Genomic DNA, 14,617 nt, shown 5'->3' with positions numbered 1-14,617 from the left:
TTTGAAGCTACGGAGCCAGGCACTGGCATATCCTAATCTACTAGAATTCTCATACAATGGGGGGGTGGGGGGGGGCGGGTTACAGCAGGAAGGTGGCCTGCCCCAGATACAGCAATCAATGAATGCAAGAGCCGGAACCAGAAGCCAGCTCTCCAGAGGCCCAGAGCTGTGCTGTCCATCTGGAACCAACACAGAACCATAAACATAAGGACACCCGGAGGGAAACGTGGCCACAAGGTTGCAGAAGGGCTTCTCTGGGAGGTGCAGGGGGATCGGGGCCAGCACAGCATGTGGAACGCTACACTGTGAGAGGGCTGGGGGCCCTCGCAGCCTGACGCAGCTCCAAAGGCAGCCCACGAGGCAGAGCCCTTCCCTTCCTTTTACAAATATTCGTGCGGCATCAGAACCATAGTCTAGTGACACCTGCACTTGCACTCCTCAAGAGCTTTGGAACGTCAGGCCTTTGCTCTTCCATCTCTGGTCCTGCCACCACGCTGGATGACTTCACCTCCAACCGGATGGCTTTTCCAGCCCTTTGGTTTCCCTGTTCCTCAGCGTACTCGAGACCAGTGCCCTCCCTTGTCTTTGAAAACACTGCTGCTTCTGAAGAGCTTCTCTGCGTTCCAGCCGCCTGGCCTTATGACTGTGAGCGTGGCTGCACACCGTCTCAGGAGGAGAAGCTGGAGGAGGGAGGGGTGCAGGACGATCACGAAACGTGGGCCCGGGGACGCCCCAGAAGCCTGAGAGGGGAGGCTGAAGCACCAGTAGAGGCTCTCTCTCTTTTTTTTTTTTTTTGCGGTACGTGGGCCTCTCACTGCCGTGGCCTCTCCCGTTGTGGAGCACAGGCTCCGGACGCGCAGGCTCAGCGGCCATGGCTCACGGGCCCAGCCGCTCCGCGGCATGTGGGATCCTCCCGGACCGGGGCACGAACCCATGTCCCCTGCATCGGCAGGCGGACGCTCAACCGCTGCGCCACCAGGGAAGCCAGAGGCTCTCCTTTATATCAGATGGCAAAAGTGGAGGAGTTCATTGCTCTGGAAGAGGGTGTAGCCAGAAGATACACTGGGATCAAATACTGTGCACAAGCGGTTGCTAGTTTAAAACGTGCTGGTTTCTGACCCTCCTCCCACCCAGTGCTGGGTCCAGGCGCCCTTCTCTTGTAGGTGGGTGGCCTGTGCCTATTTTGATCTCTACAGTATAGAGGAAGTAACATTATGTGACTTCCAAGGCTAGGCTGTAAGTGGCCGTGTGGCTTCTGCCTCTTCTTGGGGCCCCGAGCTGCCACGGGAGGCCCGGGCGTTCAAGGCCACCATGTTGGAGACCCCCCCTCACCGTGGTCCTCCAGCCAGTGCTACCAAGGCACTCGTCTTGCCGGTGAACTTGGTGGCCCGTGCCAGCCCATCAGTCAACTGAAAACCACCAAGGACCTCTGTCAAGGCCACCTGACACAGAAGAATCTCCCAACCCAGCTCGACTCAACTCCCGGAGCCACAACATCATGAGAAATGAGAAAACAATGGTTTTTTTTTTTTTACGCCACCAAGTCTGGGGGAGTTTGTTACGCAGTGAAAGATGGACAAACAGGCAGAGCTGGAAAAAGTACAGAGGATGAGAGGTGTCACCCTTTAGTGCCAGCGATGACATTTCACTAAGTTTGCTCAGAAGAGTCTAAGTCCATATTCCTGGAGGATGGTCTGGAATGGACCTCGGGGAGGAAGACTGGAACCACGGAGCACAGGACGGTCCCCACGGAAGAGGCAAAAGCCGTCAGGCACCTGAGGCCCTGCAGCCAAGGGTCTGACTGCAAAGGGGCGACACAGAGCCGGGGGCCACCTCCGCTCCTCGGGACCTCAGGGCAAGTGATTGCGGGGGCCTGGGGAGGAGGAGGGAAGGAGGGAGACACAGAGAGAGAGAGAGGACGGAGGGACGAAGGCACACAAGGCTTTCTTGAACAGGGTTTCGGCTGAGTCCGAGGCCCCCGCATGGTGGCTTCTGCCCCGGATAGGGAAAAATGGGGGGTGGGGAGAGACTGTCCCCCAAAACCACGACGACTGCCGCCCAGAGGGTGTCTGCATCTGGATCCAGCCGCGTTAGGAGCCGCTGCACCCCGCCAGCACCCAGGGCTGCCGTTTTCTTCCCAGCAGCCCCAGCGGCACGAGCCCAAGCAGGAAGGTGTGAGCACTCGGCCAGAAAGCGCTTCCCGGCGGCGACACCGCACAGGCCGCGCTCCTGCGGCCGCGGGGACCTTGTCCCGGCGTGGCTGGGGCCGCGCCCACGACCCTCTGCCATCAGAGCAGAGCAGAACGAGGGGGAGTTCCAACCTGTACACGAGCTGCGGGGAGACAGGCCAGCAGAGCACGTGTGTGTGAGGGTATCCGTGAGTGTGCCTGGGTGTGTGTCCGTGCGAATATGTGTGCATGTAGGTCTGTGTCGGAGCGTGTGTGTGTGTGTGTGAGTGTATAACGTGTTCATCTGTGTGTATGGTGTGTGTGTGAGGGTATCCGTGAGTGTGCCTGGGTGTGAATGTGTCTCTGTGTGTATGTATGTCTGTGTGTGAACGTGTATATAGCTGTGTCTGTGTGTATATGTATGTCTGTGTGTGACTGAGTGTGTCTGTGTGTATGTCTGGGTCTCTATGTCTGTGTCTGAGTGTGTGTCTGTGCGTGTGTCCATGTTGATCTGTGTGTGTGTGTGTCTGTATGTGAGTGTGTATGTCTGAGTGTGTGTGTGTGTGTACGTCTGTGTGTCTGCGTCTCAGTGCGTGTGTCTGTGTGCGCGTGTGTGCGGTGTGTTGGGAGAGGGATGCTGAGGAGGGGAGACGTCCCCGGGGTTGGAGGCACACAAGGCTGGTGTGCGCCTCGCAGCTTTCCCAGTCAGTCTCCACGGGACCTCAGACAAGCCTTGTTTCCACCTCCCAGGCATCAGTTTGCTCTTCTACAAAGTGAGGGAAGCCAGGTAAATCTCCCTAAGATCTTCGCAGTGTCTGCAGTCTGCCCACCCACAGAGGGGCAGAGACAAGGCTCTGGGCTCCCTGCTCTCTCCTCTCTCTCTCTCGTCCCCAGGGACAAGGGGGTGGGGTGGGTGGGAGACGGCTCTGGGGTCCTGCTGACCCTGGTCCCACCCCCCGCCAGCTCTGCCCATGTAAGGAGGAAGGCACATGGCCCCAGTGGCCCTCTCGGGTCCCAGGAATTGGAAACATGTAAGGACAGGCTGGGGAGAAGCCTGGGAGATAGAAAGAGAAACTCTGGGTCACGTTTGCATTTCTCATTATTCCTCCAACCCTTCTCAAATTCCTTTTGTTTAGAAACCTCCTTGGGTTTCTGAAGGCTGTCCCCTCCCCCATCCCACCCCTGGAAAAGTCTAGGAGCTCCTCCAGCCTGTAACCCTTCCGGATAACATGTTCCATATGTCGGTCACTCTCTGCATGAGATGTGAGCACTCCCTTTGCTGGTCACCTCCTCTGTGGTCTCCCCACAAGCCTCTCCCTAGAACAAGAGGCAGCGAGGGTTTCCATCAGGTTGGAGCCCGCTGGACCTGGGGATTCCTGCAGCTTTGCCTCCGAGCGCCTGGAGCGCGCCTGCCTTGGCCCCAGCCTGCCCACCGCCACCGACAGCTGCACCAGACCCTCCTTTACGCTCTGGGGCCAACTGAGCGGCGCTGACCCAGCTTGCCACGTCACTTGCTGAGAGCGCGCTTCTGCAGCAAAGCACACAGCCCTCTATTGTTTTCCTTTCCCACCCAGTTCCCCCCTCCTCCTGTGGCTACGCACCGCGGTAGATAAAGGCTGAGGATTTTTCCAACACAACCTCCAATGCTTTTTGGGGGGGATGTGAGCACACCTTCCATACCTCCTCCCCTGACCTCTACCCCCCACCCCCCGCCCCCTCTGATGCATCTTTTGGTGATTGAGTTTGACTCTTGAAAAATGCAATGCATGGCTTCTCACTAGTTCTGGTGGATTTCCCAAAAGACAGAAGAAGGTGGGTTTTCACCCCTCTGGAGGGGTTGAGTTGGAAAGGCTGAAGATGACCTCAAATAGGCACCAGGGAGCCCGAGAACTGTGAGGAGCTCCTCTTCCTCAAAAGCACAATTGCACTCAAAGGCTCCAGGCCCCCATGGGTGCCCTGGAGAGCAAGCAGAGGCTACCTTGAGACAGGCAGTGAGGCAACCCTTTAATCTAACAAACACAGCCAGGAGAAGTGGGCAAAGCATCCATCAAGAGGCTCGAGGCTTTCACAGTCACAGGTCGCAGGCAGAAAACATCTGGGGACATATAGCAGAACCCCCTGATCTCTTAAAGGAAGGAAGGATGCTACACTGCTAAGCACCTACTATATGCCAAGGACTGCAACTTAAAACTTACATCCTACTGTCTTTAGCTCTTTGGGTGGACATGAAGTGAGGAAAATTATAAAGAGAGGGTATTGCTATTTTAAAGCTGAGAAATTTAGGGCATAGCGTACGTGAGGGATGGGCTCAAAGCTGTCACAGCCGGAACCAGAACCGTGCTTCCTGACTCCTGATCCCGCGCTCTTCCTGAAAGATAACCTCTCTATTCTCAAAGCCCGGAAGAATCCAGAGGACAGACCATATGCCTGGGACTGCCCGGGAAGTAGAGATCCTCCAGCTCTCTGTGAATTTTGGGAGAGTCCCTACAGATACGAAATGCAGACTGCACTTTTCTCCAGGCCCACTGCCTCTTTGATGCACCAATTCATACAAAGTGGATCATTTCCAAAGGTGGGGCCACCTCTGGCTTCAGGAGCCTCTTCCTGTGCAGGGAGATGGGTGATGGGTGGGGCCGGTCCTTGGCTCAAGTTCTGCACCTACTTCTTTCTAAGCCTCCCCCAGTCCCCCCTCCCCCATTCCTGGCTCTATTTCGTCTGAAGATTTATTGCATTCTGGAGATCAAACAACTGGTTAAGCAAAAGCCTGTGTTAAAAACAATCTTTCTCAACAATACCTGTTTTAAGAAAATGACAACAGTCGTGAAGGAAAATGTGTTTGGTGAAATGAGACACAACTGAACTAATATACTTGGAGGCTCTCACTTCAGAAGCTCCAATTACACGTGATGGGCTTTGGCAAGGAACCCTGCAATTTGGTGCTAATGAATGCATTAACATAGAGGGTAAGCTGGAACCCAAGAATGTGCGGGAATGTGTCCTGACACTGTGCTGGGCACGCAGTAGGAGGCCCACCGAGGACCTGACGAGCTGAAGTGGAAAAGGGCCGGAGACCTTAGGACAGGCAGTCAATTCTAGCCAACAGACCAGCTCTTCTGCCTCTGGACCAATTTGCAGAGTTTGAGCCATCTTCTTCAGGGAGATCTATTTTGGTTTACTAGAAAGAAGGCTCTAGTGAGTTTCCAGGCATGCCGTCGAAATGGCCAGATTCACTGGATTTCATAGAGAGGATTGCAAAACAGTTCTTTCCAGACCTGAGGCTCTGTGATTCTATGTAAAGGCAAAACGCCCCACCACGGGGACGTTGATGGGGCCACGGCGATGTGTGGGAACAGTCAATGACCTCCACCCTGGAGTGGGTGAGTCACATGGTGGAGAGGAGGGGATGGCTGCAGACTGTAGTCAAACTGAAGGGTCTGGAAGTACACTGGCATTGATTCAGAATGTGGAACTGTTGATCCTATAACATTTTACGTTTTAATTCCCCTTGGTGATGTTAATAACGCAGTTGGCTAGTGCCACACGGACAGCATTTATGAAGCAAAACTCATCCAAGAACAGGAAGGAATGACCTCAGTTTATACCCTACTGACGCCTCTGGAAATGTTGAGTGCAAATCACATTTCTGTGAATTGGTTTGTGTTTTAAAGATACGAGGAGGGTTTGCAACAGAAAATCTTATTGTGAATTCCTATGGAAAGCAGTAAGTAACCACTCCTCCATTAAAATATATATATAGCGGACTAGTTTTAGCTTAAAGCAAAGTACATCTTTAAATGTAGAGCAACTATGCTGTAAATGTATCACAATTCCACAATGAACACATGTGCTTTGACACTAAATTCTTCACCAAGAAAATAAGACTTAATCCTTTGATGAGATCTTCAACTACCCGGGTGCCCTGTTAACACGCATTATTCCTTATGGCTTATTCTTCAGGAAACTAGAAACTGGGAAGAAGGAAAGAGGCAGGAGAATTTTCTGCTGGCAGTTCCCATTTTTTCCACTCCCGTGTCCTAAACAATGTCAACCTAAGTGCCCATAAAAAATGACACGTCTGTCTTCTTCTCAGAGACCCCAATAAGGAAAGGAACAGAAAGAAGAGAAGGCAAGCAGAAATCAAGCGTCCTGTACGCAGCGACGGCCCAAGAATAATTATGATGTCAATAACGATGACAGCATTCGCTCCTGCCTGGAACTTCGCGAAGATTTAATTCTGCAACGGCCCTCTGAGGCAGGCCCCACAGTCGACAGTCACTCGTCTGGAACCCTGGGCATTACTGTACATTACCTGACACTCTCCGTGGGTCTGGGGCAGCCCCCGTGATTAAACAAGGTAATATTTCTATTGCAAAATTATCAATACTCACTTAAGAGAGAGAAAGATTATGTCAACTCAGGTCATATTTTGCAGCCAAATAAATCTGCTGAAACTTTAAGAAGGGACTCTGGGTTTTCAGAGCTTTGTGGGTTTGGGAATGGTAAAGAAGAGACTGCGGGAGCGCGTTATTCTCTCTACTTCGTACATAAAGAAATAGGGCCCCAGAGAAAACAACTGGCCTCAGATCACACCACTGCCATACTAGAGCTGGGGTTCAAACTCAGGTGTGTCTGACACCGAATCTCATTCCTCAAACACCATGCTATCTGGGCGATGTTTCCCATCTAAGAGATCAAGAGAACACGGAGGCCAAATTAACCCGTGATTGCATACGCCCATTTTATGTTTAAGGAATTTAAAATAAATTTCTCTAGAGATTCTTCTTCCATGTTATAAAAGTAATAAGAGCATATTGGAGAGCATTCTAAAAATAGAAAACGACATAAAGAAATCTATCAACTCCCACCAGTACCCAGCCTTTTCTAAACACGTGCAAAGTTTTTCTATGCATTACAAAGTTGAGATTGTTGAATACACATCCTTCTTCGACTGACTTACTTAATCTTATAATCTAAGCATTCTCCCATCATATTAAAATTGTACATAAACAAAGTTTTGATGGCTACATAATTAATATTCCATCCCAGGAAAGTGCCGTAATTTACTAGATTACAGCCCCTTTGTAGGAAATGTATTATTTCCAATTCTCCATTCTCATAAACAATGCTGCAATAAACATCTTCCTGTGCAGAGGTGACTGTGGGTCTGAGTTATTCCCATAGTCCTTTGCTTCAGCCCTTCTTTTACCACCCCCCCCCCGCCCTGGTCTCATCTGCCCTGCACCTCCCCAGCCTCAGGTCAATCAAGCAACCATTTCTCCGGCTGATACTCGGGCTGCAGAGACGGGGGACGGTGGCATGGGCACTGTTTGGTGCCAAGCAAATTTATGTTCTCAAGTTTGTCTCAGGCCTTGCTGTAGACCAATTTTTTGCCATTCTTCCTATGTCAGGTCTTTCTTCTGTTCCTCCCTCAAAACCACATTTATCGGGCTTCCCTGGTGGCGCAGTGGTTGAGAGTCCGCCTGCCGATGCGGGGGACGCGGGTTCGCGCCCCGGTCCGGGAAGATCCCACGTGCCGCGGAGCGGCTGGGCCCGTGAGCCGTGGCCGCTGAGCCTGCGCGTCCGGAGCCTGTGCTCCGCAACGGGAGAGGCCACGGCGGTGAGAGGCCCGTGTACCACACACACACACAAAAACCACATTTATCTCCTGAAGTCTCAGAGCACAGAAAGCTTGCCTCCTACTTAAGAGAAAAACAAAGAGAGGGTCCCCCAGGTAAGAACTCTGTACCCACATCCCCTTGAATGCACACAGCTGAAGTGGCCAGATGCTTTATCACCCTAACCAGTAAACTCTTGAAAGTGAACGGGGGTGCTGGTAATCATTTGGCTGGGGTAATGGTTACACGGCAGGCCTGCTCTGGCTCAACCGGGACTCCACAGTCACACTGAGTCCAGCCATCATTTCCTCTGAGTGTCTGGGTGTCCTGGTCACATTCTCTCTCCAACAGCATCTACAGTGACACGCTGGTCCCACCGCGTCCCATTCACTCAGAAGCCTCCTTCCATCAGGGCCTCCATCCCAATGCTGTCTTCAACCTGCAGCTTTCCTTTCCTCAGTAGACACAGGCAGAACTCAGAGACTGCTTGCCCAGTGGGCGCAGTTCCAGACCGCTTGCAATAAAGCAAATACCATGATAAAGCAAGTCACATGAATCTTTTGCCTTCCCAGTACATATAAAATTTATGTTTACACTATACTGTAGCCCATGAAATATGCAGTAACATTGTGTCTAAAAAAATGTACATGCTTTAATTAGAAAATACCTTCTTGCTAAAAAATGCTAACCATCACCCGGAGGCTTCAGCGGGTTGTAATCTTTTCGCAATCGTCAAATCAAAAATCACTGATCAGAGATCACCATCGCAAATAATAATGAGAAAGTTTGAAATGCTGCCAGAATTACCCAAACGTGACACAGAGACATGAAGTGAACAAACGTGTATAGAAAAATGGCACCGACGGACTTGCTCAAGGCAGGGCTGCCACAAACCTTCAAATGTAAAAAAGGCAAAGGTCTGGGAAGTGCGATAAAGCGAAGCCCAGTAAAATGAGGTGTGCCCATAACGTTCGCACGTTACCAGCCCTAAACGAGGAAAAGAAAATAGTTCTCCCCTACGGACGAGCAGCTGGTCCCAGTCCAGCTTCATATAAAAGCACCTGCACTGGTTACTTCCTCTTCCTCCATCCCCTCGAAGAGGGCAGAATTCCTTCCATCCATCCTCACCACCAGCAGCGGGCCCTCCGGAAGCAACCCTCCCAGAAGAGCCCTGGGTCCCTAGAGGCCTTGCAGCCCTTCCTTCCTTAGCCTCCTGGCCCGCCTCCTTCAGCTTCTGTGGCTGTCCCACAGTTTTTGTCTAGCCGTTACTAAATGGGATCTTAGTTCCCAGACCAGGGATTGAACCCGCGCCCCCTGCGTGGAAGCACGGAGTCTTAGCCACTGGACCGTCGGGGAGGTCCCATTAAATTCCAGTTGATTCTGCCTCCTGCTTCTCACAGCGCACGCCCCTTTTCCTTAAGGCCCGTACTACCTCTCCTGCCGGGATTACTCCCGGGGACCCTTAGGGGGTTTCTGAGACCCCGCTTTCACCCTCTCCCAGACTCCCTCTCATTTCCTCTCCACACTGGAACGGAAGGAACTTCTAAAGTGGAGCCTAACTGCATCGCTCCCCAGCTGGAGAAATTTCTGCTCTTTTCTAAAACCTTCGAGGTGAAGCCCAGATTCCTCAGCCTGGCATGAGGCCCTTCCCACTCTGGTCTTGGGTGCGTGTCTCACCAGGAAGGGCTGCAGTTCTGCAAACCCGCCAAGTGCGCTCACCTCTTCAAGGATCTCTGATGGCCCCCTTTGCCGGTAGTATCCCCCCCACTCCCGCCCTTTACCTGGTTGATTCCTATGTGTCCCTCCGACCCTGCTCCTACACCACCTTCCTAAAGACACTGCCTTTCGGCGCATTCTTTTATAACCCTCCTTTTCCTTGTCTTTCTCCCGCACTGGACTGTAAGCTCTCCTTCTAAGTCTGATGTCCTGAGTATCTATAATGGTGCCAGGCTCACAGTCGGTGTTCAGTGAAAGGTTCTGAGAAACACAGTCAATGGATCAAAGGGATGGACCTCTTAAGAAGCGTGATCATTGATGACCTTGTCCCTTTCATGCTCACTTGTCTCCAAAGGCCCTTAACATGGACGAATTGCACCCTCTAAAGATACTTATTGAGTCAAGAGCAATAGAGTGGCTAGTGCGACTCAGCTGAGGATGCTGTGAGGGGAGGGAGAAGGAGCTCCTGGGCATCCCGGGAGCTGACGATGACACGGGTGACCTCTCGCACAACCTGTGCGCCAGCCACCGCAAAGGAAGGATTCGGATGCCGAAGAGGAAGATCAGAGTTTCATTCCCAGCAGCCCCGGCCCACTGCCCAGAAGCAGCACTGCTACCCCTCTTGAGGAAGGAGAGGTGAGCGGGAAGGCAGCTCCCCCGGGGTTACAGAGAAGGACTCCTGCACCAAGACGGGAAGGGACACAAGTCCGAAGCCCCTCTGGACCCGCGTCTCCTCTCTCACACTCCACCTACAGTTCTGGCAGGATCTCAGGATTAGATGGGGAATTCCTGGGGCTTGGAGAGAACGCGCGAGACTGGAGAGCCTGCAAATAAAAGCACGTGGGAACCAGCACCCAACAGGACTCATGAAGGTGAGACTAGGGCTGCAGACAAAGGTCCGCGCCCCCAGCTCGGTTTTCTGTCTTGTACCTAACGCTTTCTCGCACCAGACTCGCAGGGTTCGTGCGCAGCACTGGAGAGAGGGTTTCCCCATGTCTCTGACTCCCCTACCCTCGACCAAGACATACCCTGCAGGGAGCCTAATGCTACACGTTTTTCTTTCCACTCGGAGGCGGAGACTTTCCCACCAGGAGATCCATCCTGGAATTCTATAGAGATACAGAGATCTATCCCCAGGGAGCAAATCCAAGTCTCATGCAACACTACTCCCCGCTCTACAATGCTTCTTCGTGCAGACTTCCTACCCTCTTCACCAGCCTCCACCAGACGCTCTTCCTTATCTCCAAGAAGAGCTCCCAAGCAGTCCGGCCACAGAAGGAAACACACGTAATAAACAGCCGATACCGAAGCTGACGCTTCTGAAAGGCCTCTGGAAAGGGCCACGGCTACCATCAGCCGTCCATGCCCCTGTGCACCGAGGTTTCCCCCATCCTCCATCCCAAATCTTCCTACCGCAACGTTTAGTCCCTTTTCTTTGGGAACTGTCTTGGTGGGAAAAGAGTACCCACACGATCATGCTTCTGTATTTCAGCATTAGCTTCTAATTTCAATACACTATTTCATGAGAGTTTCCCAAACTCACGTAGGTCCTCTGGGCGAGAGGTGAGGAAGCCCAATGAGAAAGTGACCCATTTAAGGTCCCTCCCCCGTTGATGAATCCAGATGTCCTGAACCCTTGTGAATTGCTGTTTCCAAAGGCCGTCTGCTCCATATTAATAGCCTGTGAAACAGTCTATAAAAACCAGAGGACTTTTTAGTGCCTTCAAGTCAGTGAGTCTCGACACAGGCTATACCAGTGGCTGAATAACTATTTAATTGTCGATTGCGCCCGGGGATGGAGGAAATGAACTGCAACTCACGTTGCCAGAAGCAAGGGTGGGGAAGGAAGCAGCGCCAAGCAGGTGTTGACAACATGCCCAGCTCCCGTGAACACCGGCAGCCAGAGACGCGCACCCTGCACTTCAAAATAACAGCCTGGGGCTTCCCCGGGGGCGCAGTGGTTGAGAGTCCGCCTGCGGATGCAGGGGACGCGGGTTCGTGCCCCGGTCCGGGAGGATCCCACGTGCCGCGGAGCGGCTGGGCCCGTGAGCCGTGGCCGCTGAGCCTGCGCATCCGGAGCCTGTGCTCCGCAACGGGAGAGGCCGCAACGGTGAGAGGCCCGCGTACCACAAAAAAAAAAAAAAAGAAGAAAAATAACAGCCTTTATCAGCAATCATCTGGGCGACATGCTCATCTTACAGCCAGACTTGCTGGGGGAGAGGCCTCTAGGCTGGGTGGCGTGCCCGCAGGGTGTCTGGGGCTTCGCCTGGGAGGGGGAGATGAAGCTTCTGGTCTCACAGCGTGGCCGGTCCGGTGGGGGTGGAAGGACGGTGTCGAGAGGAATCTCTGGCCCCCGGTTCCCCGTTCTCCAGCCAGTGCACCAGGGACCCCCTGGAGAAGGCAGGGTGTGCTCTCCAGGATGGGAGCTAAGGGAGGGTGGGTGGTGATGGAGGTTTAGCGGCTGCACAAATGGCCACGCAGGCTCGGAGCAAAATGCCCCAAGAACATGGGTGATCCGGCTTCCACCTGAGCATCCAGATGTGACACAGGATTCAGCTATTAAACTGCAGGCCGAGGGGGTGTCTTCTGGCTGCAAAACTTGAATGTACTAGCTGCTCACTCTCGGAGCCCGTGGTCGTTAATGCAGCTTCCTGCTCACGGTAGAAATAAGAAAGAGCTCTTGTCTCCGTATCAGAGGAGAGGAAGAATCCCAGCCATGGACTCTTCCCCATGAAAACCTCTACAACACAAGTCTCCCCTTAAAATGAACTTGTGAACAAGTAACAACACCAAAGGGAAATGGGGTTCCTCTCATTCTGGTTTTTAAATACGGGGGGGGGGTCCTCAATAAATCAGACAGGGATAATTAAAAAAATAATCGACGGCACAGGTCTAAAATTATCTCAACATTTAAAAAGAAATGAAATGCACGGTTCAAAAATTATTTTTGTATTATTTTGGAATGTGAAAGAGACACCCATTCAGCAAGCTCTGTGACCTTCAAGGTAAGTTTGGCCAATGTTTCTACATTTTGCCTTGTTGGTCAGGGTTAGTTCTAGATTAATTGTAGAATCCCATTCTGTGTTCATGCCTAAGCCAGTGAAGAAGTGCAAGCTTCCCCTTTGTCCTGTGCACTCTCAGATGATCGCTGCGCCCGCAAGCATCCCTGACTCCACCACGGTGAAGCCTCCCCCTCCCTGGGACTGCAGACTCCAGCCCCTCCCTGTCTAAGCCGTGCCCCTTCCCCTCCAAACCCTCCCCTCCCAGCCTGCTGTCTGGGAAGGTGGCTCTGATGTCCTTATGCTCTGAATCCTCTAAACTGTGGCTCTAAGAGGGTAAAGTTAAATTTTCAGTGTTCACAAAAACTTTTCTCCCTTGAGTGGCTACTCTGGCAATGAAAAGCTACGGCTTGGCATTATTGTGTGTTATGGATTTACAACATCGATTCAGCGATTCAATAGACTTCTCTTTTCTAGGTGGCCTCCCACCCTCCTCTTTGAGGTTAATGACCCAGTAGGTTTTGTTTTGTTTGTTGTGGGGAGGGGGGCTTCACCATGACCCAGACTAGTGTCCTGTTGCATTGCCTCCTGGAATAAACAGGGCAGTGTAATTAGCAGGCTAGCAGAATTCAGTATGTGAGGGGTATTGAGATTCTACCACCGAGCTGCGAGTTCTGAGCTCCTATCTGAGTTGTTTCCTAAGGTCTCCGTGCGTCACGCCTTCCCAGGGCTTCCTCACCTCTCTTCCTCCAGGTACAAGAAAGGACTTATAACAGAAACATGAATGAAGACTCAGGAGAAAATGTTCCCTGGTATCGGGGAGGCGTGTGTCAAATGGACAAGCAAGTCTCCCACCTCACTCTTTTTTTTTTTTTTTTTTTTTTTGCGGTATGCGGGCCTCTCACTGTTGTGGCCTCTCCCGTTGCGGAGCACAGGCTCCGGACGCGCAGGCCTAGCGGCCATGGCTCACGGGCTTAGTTGCTCCGCGGCACGTGGGATCTTCCCGGACCAGGGCACGAACCCGTGTCTCCTGCATCGGCAGGCGGATTCTCAACCACTGCGCCACCAGGGAAGCCCCTCACTCTTTTTTTTTTTTTTTGTGGTACGCGGGCCTCTCACTGCTGTGGCCTCTCCCGTTGCGGGGCACAGGCTCCGGACGCGCAGGCTCAGTGGCCATGGCTCACGGGCCCAGCCGCTCCGCGGCATGTGGGATCTTCCCGGACCGGGGCACGAACCCGCGTCCCCTGCATCGGCAGGCGGACTCTCAACCACTGCGCCACCAGGGAAGCCCCCACCTCACTCTTAACGACTCCGTTATGCGGATGGGATTTACACTGGCAGATAAAAGAAGTCTGCCCTCAGTTTGTAACTCATTTGTGACCCAGATTTACATAGCTGTTCTTAAAAAAAAAATAAAAAAGAGGCCCTAGGGTTCTCACAATGAGTCCAGTTGAGGTGACGTGCATTAAGGTGTTGACTTGGAGAAGGATGAAAAGAAATTACAGGCATGACGGAAAATGTATCCCTCTTTCAATACACGATATCCATACATTATACGTAATATATACATATATATATGCATTTGAGTGTGTGTATATAAAACAGCCCGAGGGGTGGAGGCCAGAGCGTGAATTACAGGAACAAATCAAGGCAGAGTTGATATCACCGAACAGACTGTGATTATGTTGATTGAAACCAGATTTAAAGAACCAGGGGAATTTGTTTGGGAACAGAGAACGGGACCAAAATATTCCCTCAGAGAGGAAATCTCATCAGAGGAGACCGTGGTTGGGGGGTGGGGAGCAGGCGTGGGGGGAGGGGGCAGTGGCTTCATGGCAGAGTTCGGGAAAGTGGAAAGAAAAGGCCGCATCTCTCCACTTTCACGGGGTACAGGGTACCCGGCGTGATGGAGCCAGCAGAGAGGGTGGTGGACAAAGGAAATCTGGGCAGGGAGGGAGGGAGAGGGGAGGAAACGCAGCCAGTGAGGGAGGACGGGCTAGTCTATGCCTCTGCAGCCGGGTGCTGGGAAATAAATTCACTCCAATTTGGTGACTGAACGGTGAACCACACCTCATCTCAAACTGTCAGAATTCAAGGATGGACATTCATCACCTGGAGG

At 52.4% G+C, this 14,617-nt stretch overlaps 1 protein-coding gene across 2 annotated transcripts in view; it reads right to left on the bottom strand.

The window, feature by feature from the left end:
• The window catches only part of NTF3 (neurotrophin 3), a 64,108-nt gene that overhangs the window by 11,408 nt on the left and 38,083 nt on the right, over positions 1-14,617 (bottom strand). The gene's annotated exons all lie outside the window — the stretch shown is intronic.

This window comes from Kogia breviceps, chromosome 12 (genome assembly GCF_026419965.1).
Source record: "Kogia breviceps isolate mKogBre1 chromosome 12, mKogBre1 haplotype 1, whole genome shotgun sequence".
Taxonomy (NCBI): domain Eukaryota; kingdom Metazoa; phylum Chordata; class Mammalia; order Artiodactyla; family Physeteridae; genus Kogia; species Kogia breviceps.
The sequence above is the reverse complement of the archived record's forward strand: the minus strand, read 5'-3'. Positions and strand labels throughout refer to the sequence as shown.